Below are 14,718 nucleotides of genomic sequence, written 5' to 3'. Positions count from 1 at the left end.
GGTCGTTCCGGCCTTGAAACGATCGTCTTGGGAGTCATTCCGGAGCGTACTCGAAAGGCATAGATTCTCTTGACATGCTCTGGATGGCGGGGTGGGGTTTAGATATTTCAACGCCACGCTGGACGTTGCTGGTTGCCAAAGTTTTCCATGTTTATCGTTTATGGATGCGGGTTTTTTTTCATCTTTCGGGAATTCTTGGACGGGATGGAAGAGGAGATGTGGTAAAATGTGTGGTGTTGATAGCAATAGAAATAAATAAACCATTTATGATAGGATGCGGCAGTGATGTTGTGGTTGCAAAATTTCGATTATCACAGTATCACAGAACAGGAGAAACGATTGCAGAAGTACTAAGGAGTAATAAGGACAACACACGAAGAGCCTTTAATTTGTCTAAGAACTGAGCGATTGATGTCATAAAAAGTACTACAAAACGAGAAATGAAGTTCGAAAGACTTTGCTCCAATTGTTAGATATTAGAAGAGGGAGTGACATTAATCTTCTAAAAATTATAACACCCTGCAAAACCTTACTCATTGTGGTGCTTAAGCAAAACAAACGAGAAGGAAATCCTTGTGTGCGGCAAATTCATTTGCGGTCAACCCGCAATGCAATTCAACCGTCGTCTGGGCCAATTGGTCGATGAATCATTTATGAACGACTTCAACCGCGAAACAATCATCCGATAAACACACGCCATCGTCGTCGCTTCCACCACTAGAGCACTCCATTTCTGTACCTTTTTCCTAGCGGTCAGAGCCCTTAGCACAAGGTTGGAATGTGGGATTTAAATTGTACCTCGACATATGCACACGTTGGTGGAATGTTGTTTCATTTAACTGAGTCAACGCGAAATCTGAGGGAATCATGCACGGTCACATAGGTAAGAACGGTCATAAAGAAGGTGTACTTTGCTCTAATGTACCAAGGGCTATGGCTGGGACTATGGGGATCAGGAGTTTGGAAACTATATATGACATCTGCAGGGCATCATTCATAGTACGAAGTGTGAGTTTGTCGTGAAATAATTGCCTCTCTTAAAATGAAAACATACCAAGTAATATCGTTAGAGCCTAAGAGACTCTAGTTGGACGTACTTAAGAATTGTTTCGTAATTGATTAAAAATGCAAACTTATAGCAATCTCCAATTTTAAATCAGATGTTAGCTGTTATGATCTATTTTGAACTCGGAAAACGGAATGGAAATTCTTGCACTGATCCAGAAAGTGGATACATTACTGAGTGTTCTACAACACTCCTATATACTCCATGCTTGGCTAATTCAAACACGTCGAAATTTGCATTTCTGGTCACGTCACATTCTTTTCCAAATGTCACCGTCCTTTGACACCGTTTGTATGTATAAGAAGAATCGATGTGAAAAATATACGACCTCTTAATCGTCTACAATCTTAAGCAAACAGACGACGCGGCGGATCGGTTGAAGAACGCATTAAAAAAGCAAAATACGTTCGTCATGAATTTTCTTTACAAATTTTATCGTTTTTTTTCTCGCTCGATGGTGCTTGCTCGAAGAAGGGGTGCTTTTGCGCCAGAACAGACGCATACTCGTGCGCGAAAAAAAAGCTACACCATCATCACCATCGAAGTCAATATGCTGAAAGGTATAAATATTTCATATTGACGACCGTCCGTCGCTGTTCATGAAATATTTATGAATAAGTGAATAAAAATCCGAATATACATTCACAATCTGCGTGCCTCGCCGGTACAGGACTAAAAGCTAAACTCGAAATGGGATGCAAATGCAGCCGCACGAATGCGAGAACTTCGTTAAGCGACTCTCCGACTCCAACGTTTGCCGTGAGTGTTTTCGTGGCGTTCTGGGCGCGCTTTTGGGTCCATTGCACGTGACGCCATGAGTCGAGACCGGTCAAAAAATGCTAAGAAACATTCCATGGATATTTCTTGATTGTTTAACTATTGTGTGGTGGCCACTGGCCGATATAACAGGGCTCAAGATCAAGAAATGATTAAGACAACTCATAACAGCTTACTTTCGGTTAGAGCTCCTGGGCCAGGTGCGCACAAATGAAAGGTTCACAATTTGCAATTCTGGCTGCCATATTCATATTCATTTTTTGGGTTTTATGTTTCGCTTTTAGCTTGATTGCGGATTTTGTGGTACGAAAGTGTGGGTAAGGTAAAAAGATGGACAATTAAAAGTATAACTAAGAAATATTAAAAACACTTATCATTTGCTACTCGTAATAAAAAGCCAAATTTTATTAGTGGCTTCATATTTGTGTATCAGAATCAATATTTCACTATAAAAAGTTTTTTTGTTCTCGAATAAAGAATAAAAACGTATTATGGTTCAGGTTTCCAAAACAATAATCAACTTCAATTTCAATATAACCTTCGATAAGCGCAATATGCTCGCCATCACTTCATTTGTGAAAATATGCACTCAACCCGTATGCAGATTTTCCGACATTTTTTCTTTCGCTACTGAATCGAAAAGCTACCATTTTTTGCAGTGAATCGAGAAGCAACACATGTGCTGTGTGCTCATATATAAACCTTCCGAGAGGAAACCGGTAAAGAAGGGTCCGAGAAGGTTAAAGCGCACAAAGTGAAAATATGATCCAGCATCGTGCAAAATGTGTGAAATAACTGTGTGGATCAGTATCATGTGTATCCACCGTTTGGGGAACAGTTTCATCCGAAGGCAAAGTTTCAAAACAGCTTAGAAAATAATACGAATTTCTTATTTGGTCGTTTGCTGGTTTTTCATGCGACGAAATTGTTCGAAGTGCGAAATAAATTACGAGAAAATTCAAAGATCTGGAGTTGAAAATGCATGCAAAAAAAAACTGTAGAAAATTGAAAATTTAAAAAATTGTCTGCTTCATCGGGCATTTTCATGCAGAAGTTCGTGCAACTATTGCTTCAACATCACATATATCTAAGAGCGTAAAATCGGGAATGTTTTTCATACCATTCAAATTGGTCGTCCAATAAGATTGGACACAGCTGCTTCTTATGTCTTTCCCACGGAACGGGATTTTCAAACATATGGGTTCCATGATTTGATCATGCTGCTTATTCATTCAGTCTATTTGTTTTTTTTCTTTCATTTCTTTGTGATAAACGATAGACGATGTGAAATCAAAATGGATATTAAACTGACATCAACTTCTTGCTAAATTGTGACGCATAAGATAAGCGATAAGCTTCTGGATGATTGCTCCGTTTCAAATCTAATTGAAAAATGATTTATTTCCATTTGTGCACCAAAAAAGAGAGATTACGAACCGAGCAACGAACTGCTTAAATTAAGGCATACCTCACTTCACTCGGAAGCAATCATTTTGCTAAAGTTAGATTAGAAATCAACCCTTTGCTGCACGTTCCCTCCAGAAATGGTTCTACACAATGCAGATGATCGTTACCATATATTTACAAGATGCTCTCATCTCAATCTGCACTTTGTCTGGATTTGATGTATTTATATGGCAACGATAAGAAACATGCTGCAATGGAGCTGCAACAGTAAAGCAATCCTGCAAACAACGGCCCACGATGTTAATCCACTTATCCGAGATAATTACTTTGATCCAGTGGTCTGGATATGTTGAATGTCTGCTAGTGATGGAATGGAAAGCGGAACCGAATTCGGATGCAAAGAAAGAGACCCTTTGTGCAGCAGTTGGTACAGTTTGCCTCCCTCCCAAAACGGTGTGTATATCAGAACTGGAATGTGCACAAGAGGAAACCATACCCAAACATATCTGCTCATCTTAAGAGGCACTGCCAGTGCTGCCAGTGCTTTGACCCCCACGGGAACGGTAGCAGCAGTTTGTTTCTTTTCCCTATTCGCTATCGATAACATCACTTATGGCCCCTCGGCCTATCTCTCGGTATTGGAAATGGGGTCCGATTGTTACCACCGTCTCGTCGATTCCGAAAGCTCGAGAAACACATAAGAAACAACAAGAAAATTGAACCATATCATTACGATTTCATTTTGCTTGTAGTTTTGGGGCAAATGAACGGAGGGTAGCTTGTTGGCCTTGAAAGCGACCCGCGGCAAAAGGGGGCACGATGTTCGTTTTTAATTTTATCTAACAACATTTTTAGTGCGACCCGACTATCGTTTGTATTGCGACTTCCCAATTTGAAGACGATTGATTTATTCTCTTTGTTTATTATTCTCCAACGGAAGTGATGTTTTACATCGCGAGATAGATGATACACGGTGAACGATATATTTTCATTAATGTTTTCTTAATATAGGTTCTTGTGCACCTTCCCTGCTGTGAGCCGATACCAAGTCGACAGTACTATTAGCCCACCCTCGTGCGCAAAACCGCAGGGCGTATTGTTTGTACCGAGAGCAACTCGTGAAGGCTGGAATAGAAATAATACGCACCAATCGCTGGTGAAGAAGGTGCTGAAAATCTATCGGAAAGTGTGTTGGAAAACTTGAACCCTACACCGACAACGCAACGACGTCTTTGTTGGTGTCATATTACGGTGCTTTTATGCCGGGGCTAAATAGCAACCGATGCGATCGACAGTATCCGATCCGTCGTCTAGTGCCCGTTTGAGTGATGCTGCTGCTGCTGGTTTTGTTTCATTTTATGTGTCCGTGGAAAGAATAAGCAGCATCAACGGGGTTAGTTGAAAGCATGCAGTGAAATTGAGACCACTTTTATTCGTGCCAAGTCTTACAAAACTGGCGATGTTACCGGGGAGGCTGGGAAGAGTAGCGATATTTATTACACCATCCAATTGAAAATGCCTCGTTTCTATTTGTATTGTCATGCGTGGGCCCACTTCAGGAGTGTCTAATTAATATCGTTAATATCGTAGCGGGGTGTACTGTGCAGTGTCTTTTCCCCATATGGAAACAGGATATTAAAAGTATGTTTCTTTTATTGTACAAAGCAACTCAGCAAACTGAAAGGAATGGAACAATCATTGGGAACTAAGTCGTTTCGTGTCATAATAAATTTAACCTGCATAAAGTGTATTAATAGCTAATTTTTATCTTTATTTATTAAGCACTAATGTTATGTTTCTAGCTTTAAAAGGTTTTCCACTTCTAATCGCTCATGATCGTAAATAAATAGTATTGTCTGTACCTGTTTGCACGAAGCTTCTAATAAGCCCAACATAAATTAATCCGCTCCGAAAAGACACGATCACTACGGTGTGGATTAGCATATCGTGAGAAAATCCCACATTTTGAATACGGTTAGACATGATATATCTACCATGATATATCTATCTCTTAGATGTATGGGAACAATTAAATCCAGTTTAATTTTTAGCTCACTGACTAGTTTACAGCCATGAAAAGAAAGCTTTCTTTCTGCACGCAAAAGCACTGTTGGATAATGTATTAAAATTCAAAAGGAATTCATTATTTGTTCCAAACTGACTGACTGCATTTTTTTCATCATCTTGCATCATTTTTCTTGATAAATTTCAAGCTTTCTTTTCTATGTATATCAAATAGCTTTCCTGTAAAAATGTCTCTACCATTGTCCCATTGAACTATGTCTAATCACATCGTGACGTATACCCAAGAAGTCATCCGAGATAAATGACTCTTCTTTTGGATTATTGATTTTTTACTCATTTCTATCAGCCACTTCACATTCTTAACGATTTGTTCGTGTACTACTTTGACGTCGACCGAAGAGATGATGAGAGGTAGTCATTATGCAAATGATTTTCATTTTACAGGCACCAGATGTCCCAGTGCCAGTACATTCTCGAAGGACAAAACAAATACTAATGTTCAGTTAGAGTGAAATTGAGAAGAAAAGAATGAGAGTCGAGAAATTGAAAATAAAATAGAAAGAAAGATAGCTTGGGGGAAAAGATAGAAATAGAAATAAAAAACAAATAAATAACGAAGGAGGAATCGCAATAAAAATGATGTATTACAAGTAAATTGATAAAACTAAGAAAATTATGAATTAAAATTTAAAAAATAACAATTGCAAAAGGAACAATAGAAAACAAAACGTAAGACGTATAGAATGCAACAGTAAAACGCTAGACTAGAAACAAAAGAAAAAATATAACACTGTTATAGAAAAACATAAAATAAGAGTGAAGTGAATAGAAAGATAGAGAGTAAGAGAACAACTAGATAGCGAGAGAATATAATAAAAAAATAATAAAAAATTATGAATGAAAGTGGTCGACTGACGCTTATTATTCACTAGTCGATGAAATTATTACTAACGCACAAAGACGATTTTCATAAAGCATCTGATTGTAATACTATAAAATCGAATAAAGGATGCGAACTCATTGTTAGGATATCCGTAACCTTTCTCAAGTTCGAGTGGCACTTCGTGCTTAGAAAGGTTCGTAAAGGCCCCACTGCACTGGACAAGAAAAATTCTTTTGTGAAGCTTTTACGTTACACAAAAAAAAAGTCAATCACAATTTTCCATTCCTTTTTACGGGTTTTTTTTGTTCCTTCAAAATAGAACTGCTTTGTGCTATCTAAAAATGATCCCGTTAGTGACGGTCATCCTTTCGTAATAATCCACTTTGCTGACAAGGGTTTTGTAACGTCATTTGGATAATAATTAAAATTTTGTCATATCTACAATAAAAAGGACTTGCAAAGAAAAAGTATAATTTTAGAACATGCTCTTTTAATAATAGTTTCGTGGGAATTAGCCTGACAAATGTACAAACCTGTACCTTTAAGATATGAGGCTGTAATGGATGCTCCGCTCAACAGTCTTTTGTCCTCATGATGCATATGTATCTACATTTAAAGCCACTTCTTCTACCGTGGCAGATGCTTAGCTATACATTTTTTCCTGTGAAATGCTTTAAACATTCCAAATTCCATGACAGCCATTTGTGGGTTTCATGACTTTCACTGCTCCCAAATTGATAACCATCAACGTCAGCATCTGTTCCATCGGTACTCAATTGCTACACGGTCGTCACCACCCGCAATGGACCGGTACCGGTACATACCCGTCCCGCCCGAAAGGCCTCAAATATTCTGTCATGGCGTTTCGTGTAAATTCTTCACCTCAAATATTCCACCGGGCGGGCATTGAGATCCCGCCACCCTTGTTGCTCTCGCAAGTTTGGTGTAAAGCTGTGAGGCAGTTTGCACCATATCTCGGTGTGACTTCACAAGGGAAGGCAAATACTTTCTTTTTTCTCTTCCTTTACGAGCGAAGAATTGCCGCCCGAAATCTTGATGAAACACGGGAATCAGGCTGGGAAAATCGTCTGTACCATGGTTTTTCTTCCCTATGCGTCGAAATAGCGCAAACGATTCGTTTGTACCGGTAATTCAGCATCATTTTCCTTGGGGTTGGGTCGGTTTCTTGGCTGCAGCTTCTCTAGCGAGCAGCGTTACTGTCCGTTGCAATGAAATTAACTTTCTCCTCCATCCATCCATCGGCCGAAGAATGAAGGGGGAAACCCCGAATTCCCACTGGAACCGTCAATCTTTTCCCAGCTAACAGCTAACCGGGAAGGTTCGTCCGTTTCGTCCATCAATCGCTCACATTTCGGTGCTCGTACCTCTGTCTCGTACCTAGGTCCCTCTGTAGCACAGAAGCCCGATAAACTGTGCCTGCCCAACGTACAGCCAAACGAACGAAACGACCATCAAATATGTCTTCCGGCGGCAGATGATGGCAAATGAAGTACCAAAATAGAGCGTCGGCCTATAGATAGATCGGTGCCGGTATCATTCTTGCTCATAGCACACTCTTTCCTCCAGAGATGTGTTACGCCGCCTAACCGCTCACGTTCTACACGTCACGTAGCATGACTTTGGCAAATGTTGGAAAATCGGGAAAAACCAAAATCATTCCGTTTGCCAATTCGAAGCATTCCTTCTCCGATAAGGAAGACGATTTCAAACGAGCAAATGGTCACTAGTGGATACATGCGGATGGAAGTGATGGTAAAAACACAGTCAGCAATTGAGTTATCATTAGTGGCGTTATCTTTGCCGTCACCGGATGTCGGGTGGCTGTGCGGAAAAGAATCTTTGAGGCTTTGAGGATTCCGTTTTGAAAGGTAATTTATGAAGTGGTCACTGATCGATTGTTCTGTCGGTTGTATTTAGTTTTCGTATCATCTACTGCACCATCATGTATTAGTAAGGGAATGCAAAACTCTGAACCCATAAATTACTCACCTAAACCCGTTCTTTTGGCCATTCTATTTAATGCCTCCTGTGTACTATTCTGATGCAATGTTGAAGTGGCTTATTATTTTTATAGCTCTCTAATGAATGTATCTCCGGACCAACCGTATATCCTTTGCTGATGGTGTCATTCCACTGTTCGCATTGGCTAATAGTAGTCGGAAACCATAAACGGTACCTGAAATGCGCTAATTCATTACACAATTTCTCGCATAATGCTTTAATCCTGAAAATAAATAGCCAACCCAAGCTGGTACGCCTACACAACGTTCAATCGTTGAGCGTGTGCACTACCTGATCTACCTTCAATATGACGATGAAGCATCCCCGGCCGATCAGATCCGATCGTTTGAAACGACCATACTTATGCTTTGAGCACGTTCATTAGTCCGGAAGGATGCACAGCCACGTCACTGCCGGATGGTAGGGCAGTTCTCGATAAAAAGATTTCCCGCATTATCGGTCGTTGAGCTCGGTGAATCTCAGAAAATAACTCCAAAGAAAGCGATACACACGCATCCATTCAATAGACGCGCACACATGCCCGGGAATGCCCAAGCCCTTTGATGATGGGGGCGCAATGGGATCAATGGTGCACGGCGGAACAGTAGCGGTGGAACGTCGTACAGGAAATTGAGTCAACGAAACACGAACGTCGTGTTACCGTGCGAGTGCTGGTGAATGGTCGATAGAACGACCGATTCCTAAGCACCTTCTTTATGACGATAAAAGCTCATTGCTCGCTTGTATACGTGTACACATCGGCACAAAAATAGTTCCACCTAATCCTACATGAAACCTACCATGAGCGAGGGGAAGAGTGAAAGAACTTAACCAGACAATTGTTGGGAATAGATGTCCCGGTTCTAGCAGTAGTACCGCGTGAAGGTTCGGGAAGGTATTTCTGAAGGCATGTCGAGTGCGGGTTTTCCCAGCGTTCTCTTACGCAATTGAATTTTCCACACGCCGTGCACGAAAAAGAAGCCACTGAAATTGCGAGCAATTCGTATCGAGCTGCATATGCACCGACATTGCTGCGCATACAAGACGACAGAACAGGGAAGGCAAGCAAATAAAGTGTTTTAGTTCGACAGGTTGTGCTGAGCTCGTGTGTGTGATTGCATTCATTGTTCCGTTTCCACTCGATTTAACGACAAGTTGGTGCAATACGCTACAGTTAAGTTTTAGCCAGTGTGTTCTGTAAGATATCACACCTCCAGGAACTGTTTCCATGGCATGGTGTATGGTATGGTGTGTCAAGATAATTCGTTCTACACGCATATCACAGTTCTGATTACGTGGCAGGATTTTACCATTTGCCAGCATTACTTGCTGCATTCAAATTTATCCGCTGTTTATCTTCGGATCTGCTAAGATAATCGATTCCAACTTCTTGGGTAATTGATATTTTATTCACTAACAATTCCGCAATGCAGACACAATTTCGTGGGTTGATAGAGACGAGCGCAACACATCATAAGCACACTTTGAAGAGATGGATTCAGTTTCCGACCAAATTTGCCATTAATCATTTGTGAGTTTAATTGATTTCATGATTGATTGTTTAAGCTGCTGGATCGCAGCGAGTGTTGTAAAATTAATTTTAGCATCACTTTAGATGCTTGAGAAATTGATTAAGAACGTGCGAAGTGAAAGGTACATAGAATCTATAATTGGTTTTGGAATTCAAACTGACATCACCAATTTCGATTGGCATTATTAATTTCTTAAAAATAACTTTCGACAGATTGGGTAAATAATTCATTTTCTGGTTGATCTGATTCAGATTCATGAATCTGAATGAATCTTAGAATTTGGAATCTCTTTTCGGAATATTCATGGATTTCTGAACAATTAGGGTTTTACGCATTTTTATGATGTAAGCTTCTGATAACAGATATTGTATATCTATATGAGATGGGATAATTGGATAATTCAGCTCAGAATCAGATAAATAAGTCAAAGAATTGGCAAACCAAGACCAAGACCAAGACGCGCAAAATAAGAAGCGATAATACAAATATTGCTATAATTCTCCTTCAAACACCAATTACTTGATTAACCGCTTTTCATACCAATTATTTCGAATGATTTATTATTGTAATTTAAAATATTGAAATAGATAATCGATGCAAAGCATTTTTAATCATGATTAAATTCTTTGAGGATATACGAATCTATGAAGATACATAAACCTTTTTAGAGCCAACTCATGACTTTAATGATTCCTTACCAAGATTCTTTAAGCTAAACATTCGTAAAAATATTATCAAATACTAGGAATACATTCATGAATACCGCAATGATCTTTAATGTGATCAACAACAACCGAAATGTACTTCAAAGTGATCAATAACTATGGACTAAACTCTGTAGTTATCTATAGCAATTTGAAATGTTCTAAATCTTAGAAATAAGATTCGCTCTCAACCATAAAGTTTTAGTTTCGTGATTTATGGTTGGTTTACTCAAAACTACGTCTAAAGCTGCAGTGTAGCTTATGTTAGTGGGCAATATATTTCAAACTAAGACACATTATGGAGTAATTTAGTGCAATTGATTGTTATGCGGTGATTTATTATATGGTGTAGAATCTGGTGTTTTATAGAATTATTGTAAATCGGCCACATGTGCATTGTACGATTTTGCGTGTTTAAACAAATTTAATGTTTACTTTACGAAAGCTCTTGAAATAGATTTTAATACAGAGAGCAATAGTGTTTTTTTTCTACAGCAATCAAAAGATGATTACATGACACATCGGAATTGTTCTATTCTACCATAAATTGCTGTTCAAGGATTCCGCCATTCCAAGTCCACGGCAAGCGTCTTCCATTTTATCCTGTTTATCCCTTTGTCTTTTGGCTGTCAGATTGTCTCCACAAACGAAGGTTTGAACTGTCACTTGCTATAAAATGTAACCTCGCTCAGGATTTACTGAAGCATGAAATAATGTCCCGTAATATGTCAGCACCATTAGAGAGGAGCTTTCCGGTGTATCCGCTTCTGTGCATCGTTTCCATCCTCTTCTATCCTTTCATCGTTTGTCTCCATTTTTGTTTTCTCGGTAACCAACATAATCCTGCATCAGTTGGTGCAGAGCATTTTGCGAAAAAGAATCGGAAGCAACAAATCCATCATTATTACCCGTCATCGATCAACATCAAAATTAATACACTTCCATTTCGTGCACTGTTTCGTTGCTGTACGATGGGAACGGTAATGTGCCATTTCTCTGGTTTGTAACATTCCTCTTTTTACTCCAGCATTCCAGGTTTGATTCACCAGATAATCCTCCATATCAGCTCTTGTCAATGTCGACTGACCAACCAGCGTCCTTGCTTATTGCAAACTTTCAAAAGCTTGATTGATCACACAAATCACCACTACGTTCCGACACACTACGACAGAAGGTTTTTTTCACTCTTTTTGAGTGTAACATTTGGCTAAAATTTAATTTTACACATGTCAATTCTTTCCAACCAGCATGTCACAGCGATGGACAAATGTCAATAAGATTTTACATTCGCTTGAATGATTTACAATAAAACGATCGTATGCGGTAGAACACAAGCGCGGCTTAACTGGTCCACTGCGCTCAGCACAATGCTTCGGAACTTCACATCCATTTACTACTCGTCGCCGTCCCATGTGACTTGATTCTGGCTGAAATCCGCCCTTCTACATATGGCGTAAGACATGATGGAGGATTTAGAAACGAATTTAGTACGAAGCTGGATCGTTGTTTGAATTTCTTTTCAATCGTTTCCATTCGCGCTCGTATGTCTGCTTGCTTTTCATACTAGAACACACGCTTTTTCGCCCAAAAATCTAGCAAAAGAGAAAGTAGAAAGGAGATGGAACGGAAGCTGTACGAACTCGACCATTGAACATTGGCTGTAGAAACGTATAACGTACAGTCCCGACATTGCAGTACGTCGTATATTGAGATAAAGCAGAAAAGCAAAAGATAATTTGATGCACTTTTGCTCGCTTTTTTTTTTGTCTGGCTAGTTACTACTAGACGACAAACATGAATTGTACGGCAGCACTACAGCTACCAGGTGCTCCAATTTCCTCGTCAATGATTTTTGGCTATTTTTTTCTGGCGTCTATATTGGTGGCAATGAGGAAAAAACAAATTTTTCACTCTGCACTAGCAATGTGATCTATAAATCAACGCAACCCAACGAAAGAGCACCGATGATTGGGCCAACGGTGTACGTCACCGATGTCGCTAGAGCTATTTTCATTTTCATAGAACATTTAGGGAAAGTCACCGAACGTCCTTACGGTTTATGGGGACGTATTTTTCTATGTGGAAAATGCAAGATCGCTCACGGTATACGGTAGCGTCCATAGTGTTTAGCTATTCATAATCTGTGTATGGTTCAGTGGTCGCATGTGACATTTGCGATTGCCCGGGAGCTAGACTAGACGGACCGGGTGCATCGTAGTTGTAAACCAATCGGAAGATGACATGCTATAGTAATATGGATAGGGCTTTTTTTTGCTAAACTCAAATACGCCAACCGAATACGTCACCGAAATTGGACCGTCCAAGGGTGAAAATCAATCACAAGGTATTGCTTGTCCTCGATGTTAGCTTGCAATGTTTTTTTGTGTCTTTTTTTTAGTTTACTACTTCAACATTTATTAATGTGCCAAATGTGATTGACGATCTTAAAAGTCAAATCACCCTTAGTCCATCTTTGAATCATTCCTAAAAGTAACAAAATTTCATTTATTACACTTACGAATGGGAATGCTCCCCGTTTAATGTTTGTTCGTAAAACACCATTTAATTGTCACACTAAATACCCGGGGGTATCCAAGCGTCCAAAATCCCTCGTAAAATAAATCCCTCGCTCAGAAATTGCCGATTAACGATTACAAAATGCTTCTGTGTTGTAGCCTCACGGTTTTTGTCACCATGGTCCACGGCCCGTCCTCCATATGGTGCCATGATTTTATGTAAAACCATAAATTTCTCCACCATCGGCTACCTGTGTCGTATGCTCATCCCAGTTTAGACGATATAGCGGGATGTACAGTTTTATTCGATCGTCTTTATTCCGTTGTATGTTCACCAGTACACAGAAACAATCACTTTACCATACTGTTGCTTCAAATCGTAACTAAATTTTGCACAAAATGCATCTTCAACTAGTGCAAAAAGTGAACCGACAAAAAAACATCTGCAAACTTTACGATTATCTTATGCGTTCAAATTGTTTTCCATCCTATCATTTCAAGCCGCATTCACCATAAAAACCTAGCAACAGACCCGAGATGTCTAGCGGGGCGGGAAAAAAACTTCATCAAAAAAGCAATATATACTTCCTATGCGAATTGCAATACTACGAAAGAGAAGGTTCCAACGCCCAACGTTATTGCTATTTTACAGGGCACATTTTAGCGCATAATAAATGCAGTGTAAATATCGCATCACGCAGTACACCGATGTGTCATCTAGGTAACGTTATGGCATCGTGGTGGAATGTGCAATATGGTGCAGCCGTTTCGTATGATGTCGCGAAATAGTAAACTTCCCGGGGAAAGCTTGTTGTCCCGAAAATTACCAAAGTGTAATTAATAGACGCTAAAGTTGAAACGATTTTTGGGCTAAATTGATGGGTTTTCACCAAATGTTACCTTTGGTCGTATAACTGGATAAAGTGTAGTAAAAAGAGAACGTCGTCGTTATTAACTTTGTACGAGAGAACGATTTTTTGTACACTTGTACACGTTTATGTAGAGTTTTCTAAAGTTTTCTAAAATATTATTTACAAGGCCTCATAAAGAACAATTTTTTGTAGTACAAAAATATGAAAAGAATATTTTAAAAAATTTCATTATTATGTTATTATATAAAAAACTTCATCCGTGTACATTTACTAATGTGTTGTGTTTAAATGTAAAATACCAGCAGCATTAAAAAAAAAATAGCAAAATGCTTCTCCATGCCAGGAATTTTCATCGCTTTGTAATACCACATTCGTTGTGCTGAGACAGGATTAGTTAGTGTCCTCGTTACCAACAGACATACGCCGGTATTTGCCTACCCGCCAAAGACATTCCGAGCGTTCGCAAAAAGGAGCAACAAGCAAACAAAGCCCCGTGCCAAACAAATGGAAGCATCCTTGAAGCTGAATGCATTTCACATTGCAAAGACACACATGCGAGTGTCATAAACCTAACACCGCATAAAATCATCAACCGTATTGTGTGCTGTGGCAAAAGTACGAGATACAGAGAGATTGGTGCCAGTACCACTAGCATCATTATTTGCGACTTTACTTGCCAAAGGTCCCGGTGCACAAGTGAATTAGATTTGTGTTCGTTCCCTGTGGCTGTAAGCTTTGCTGGAGGGCACATGAAAACACTTTAACTTCACAATCTACCGATGAGAAAGGTGCTTGAAGCAGAACTACTACTTCTACTACTGTAAGGTAATAGAGGCAGTGGCAATATGTTGTGCTGATTCATAATTCCTTGCTGCTGTTGCATGTTTTCATGAGATTGGAGTTTGGAACGAAAA

General features: G+C 39.4%; 1 protein-coding gene across 9 annotated transcripts in view; it reads left to right on the top strand.

Moving 5' to 3' along the window:
* LOC125775057 (fasciclin-2) overlaps positions 1-14,718 on the top strand; it is a 55,014-nt gene that overhangs the window by 18,469 nt on the left and 21,827 nt on the right. The window lies entirely within an intron of this gene.

The sequence above is a fragment of the Anopheles funestus genome, chromosome 2RL, assembly GCF_943734845.2.
Source record: "Anopheles funestus chromosome 2RL, idAnoFuneDA-416_04, whole genome shotgun sequence".
NCBI lineage: Eukaryota > Metazoa > Arthropoda > Insecta > Diptera > Culicidae > Anopheles > Anopheles funestus.
The sequence above is the reverse complement of the archived record's forward strand: the minus strand, read 5'-3'. Positions and strand labels throughout refer to the sequence as shown.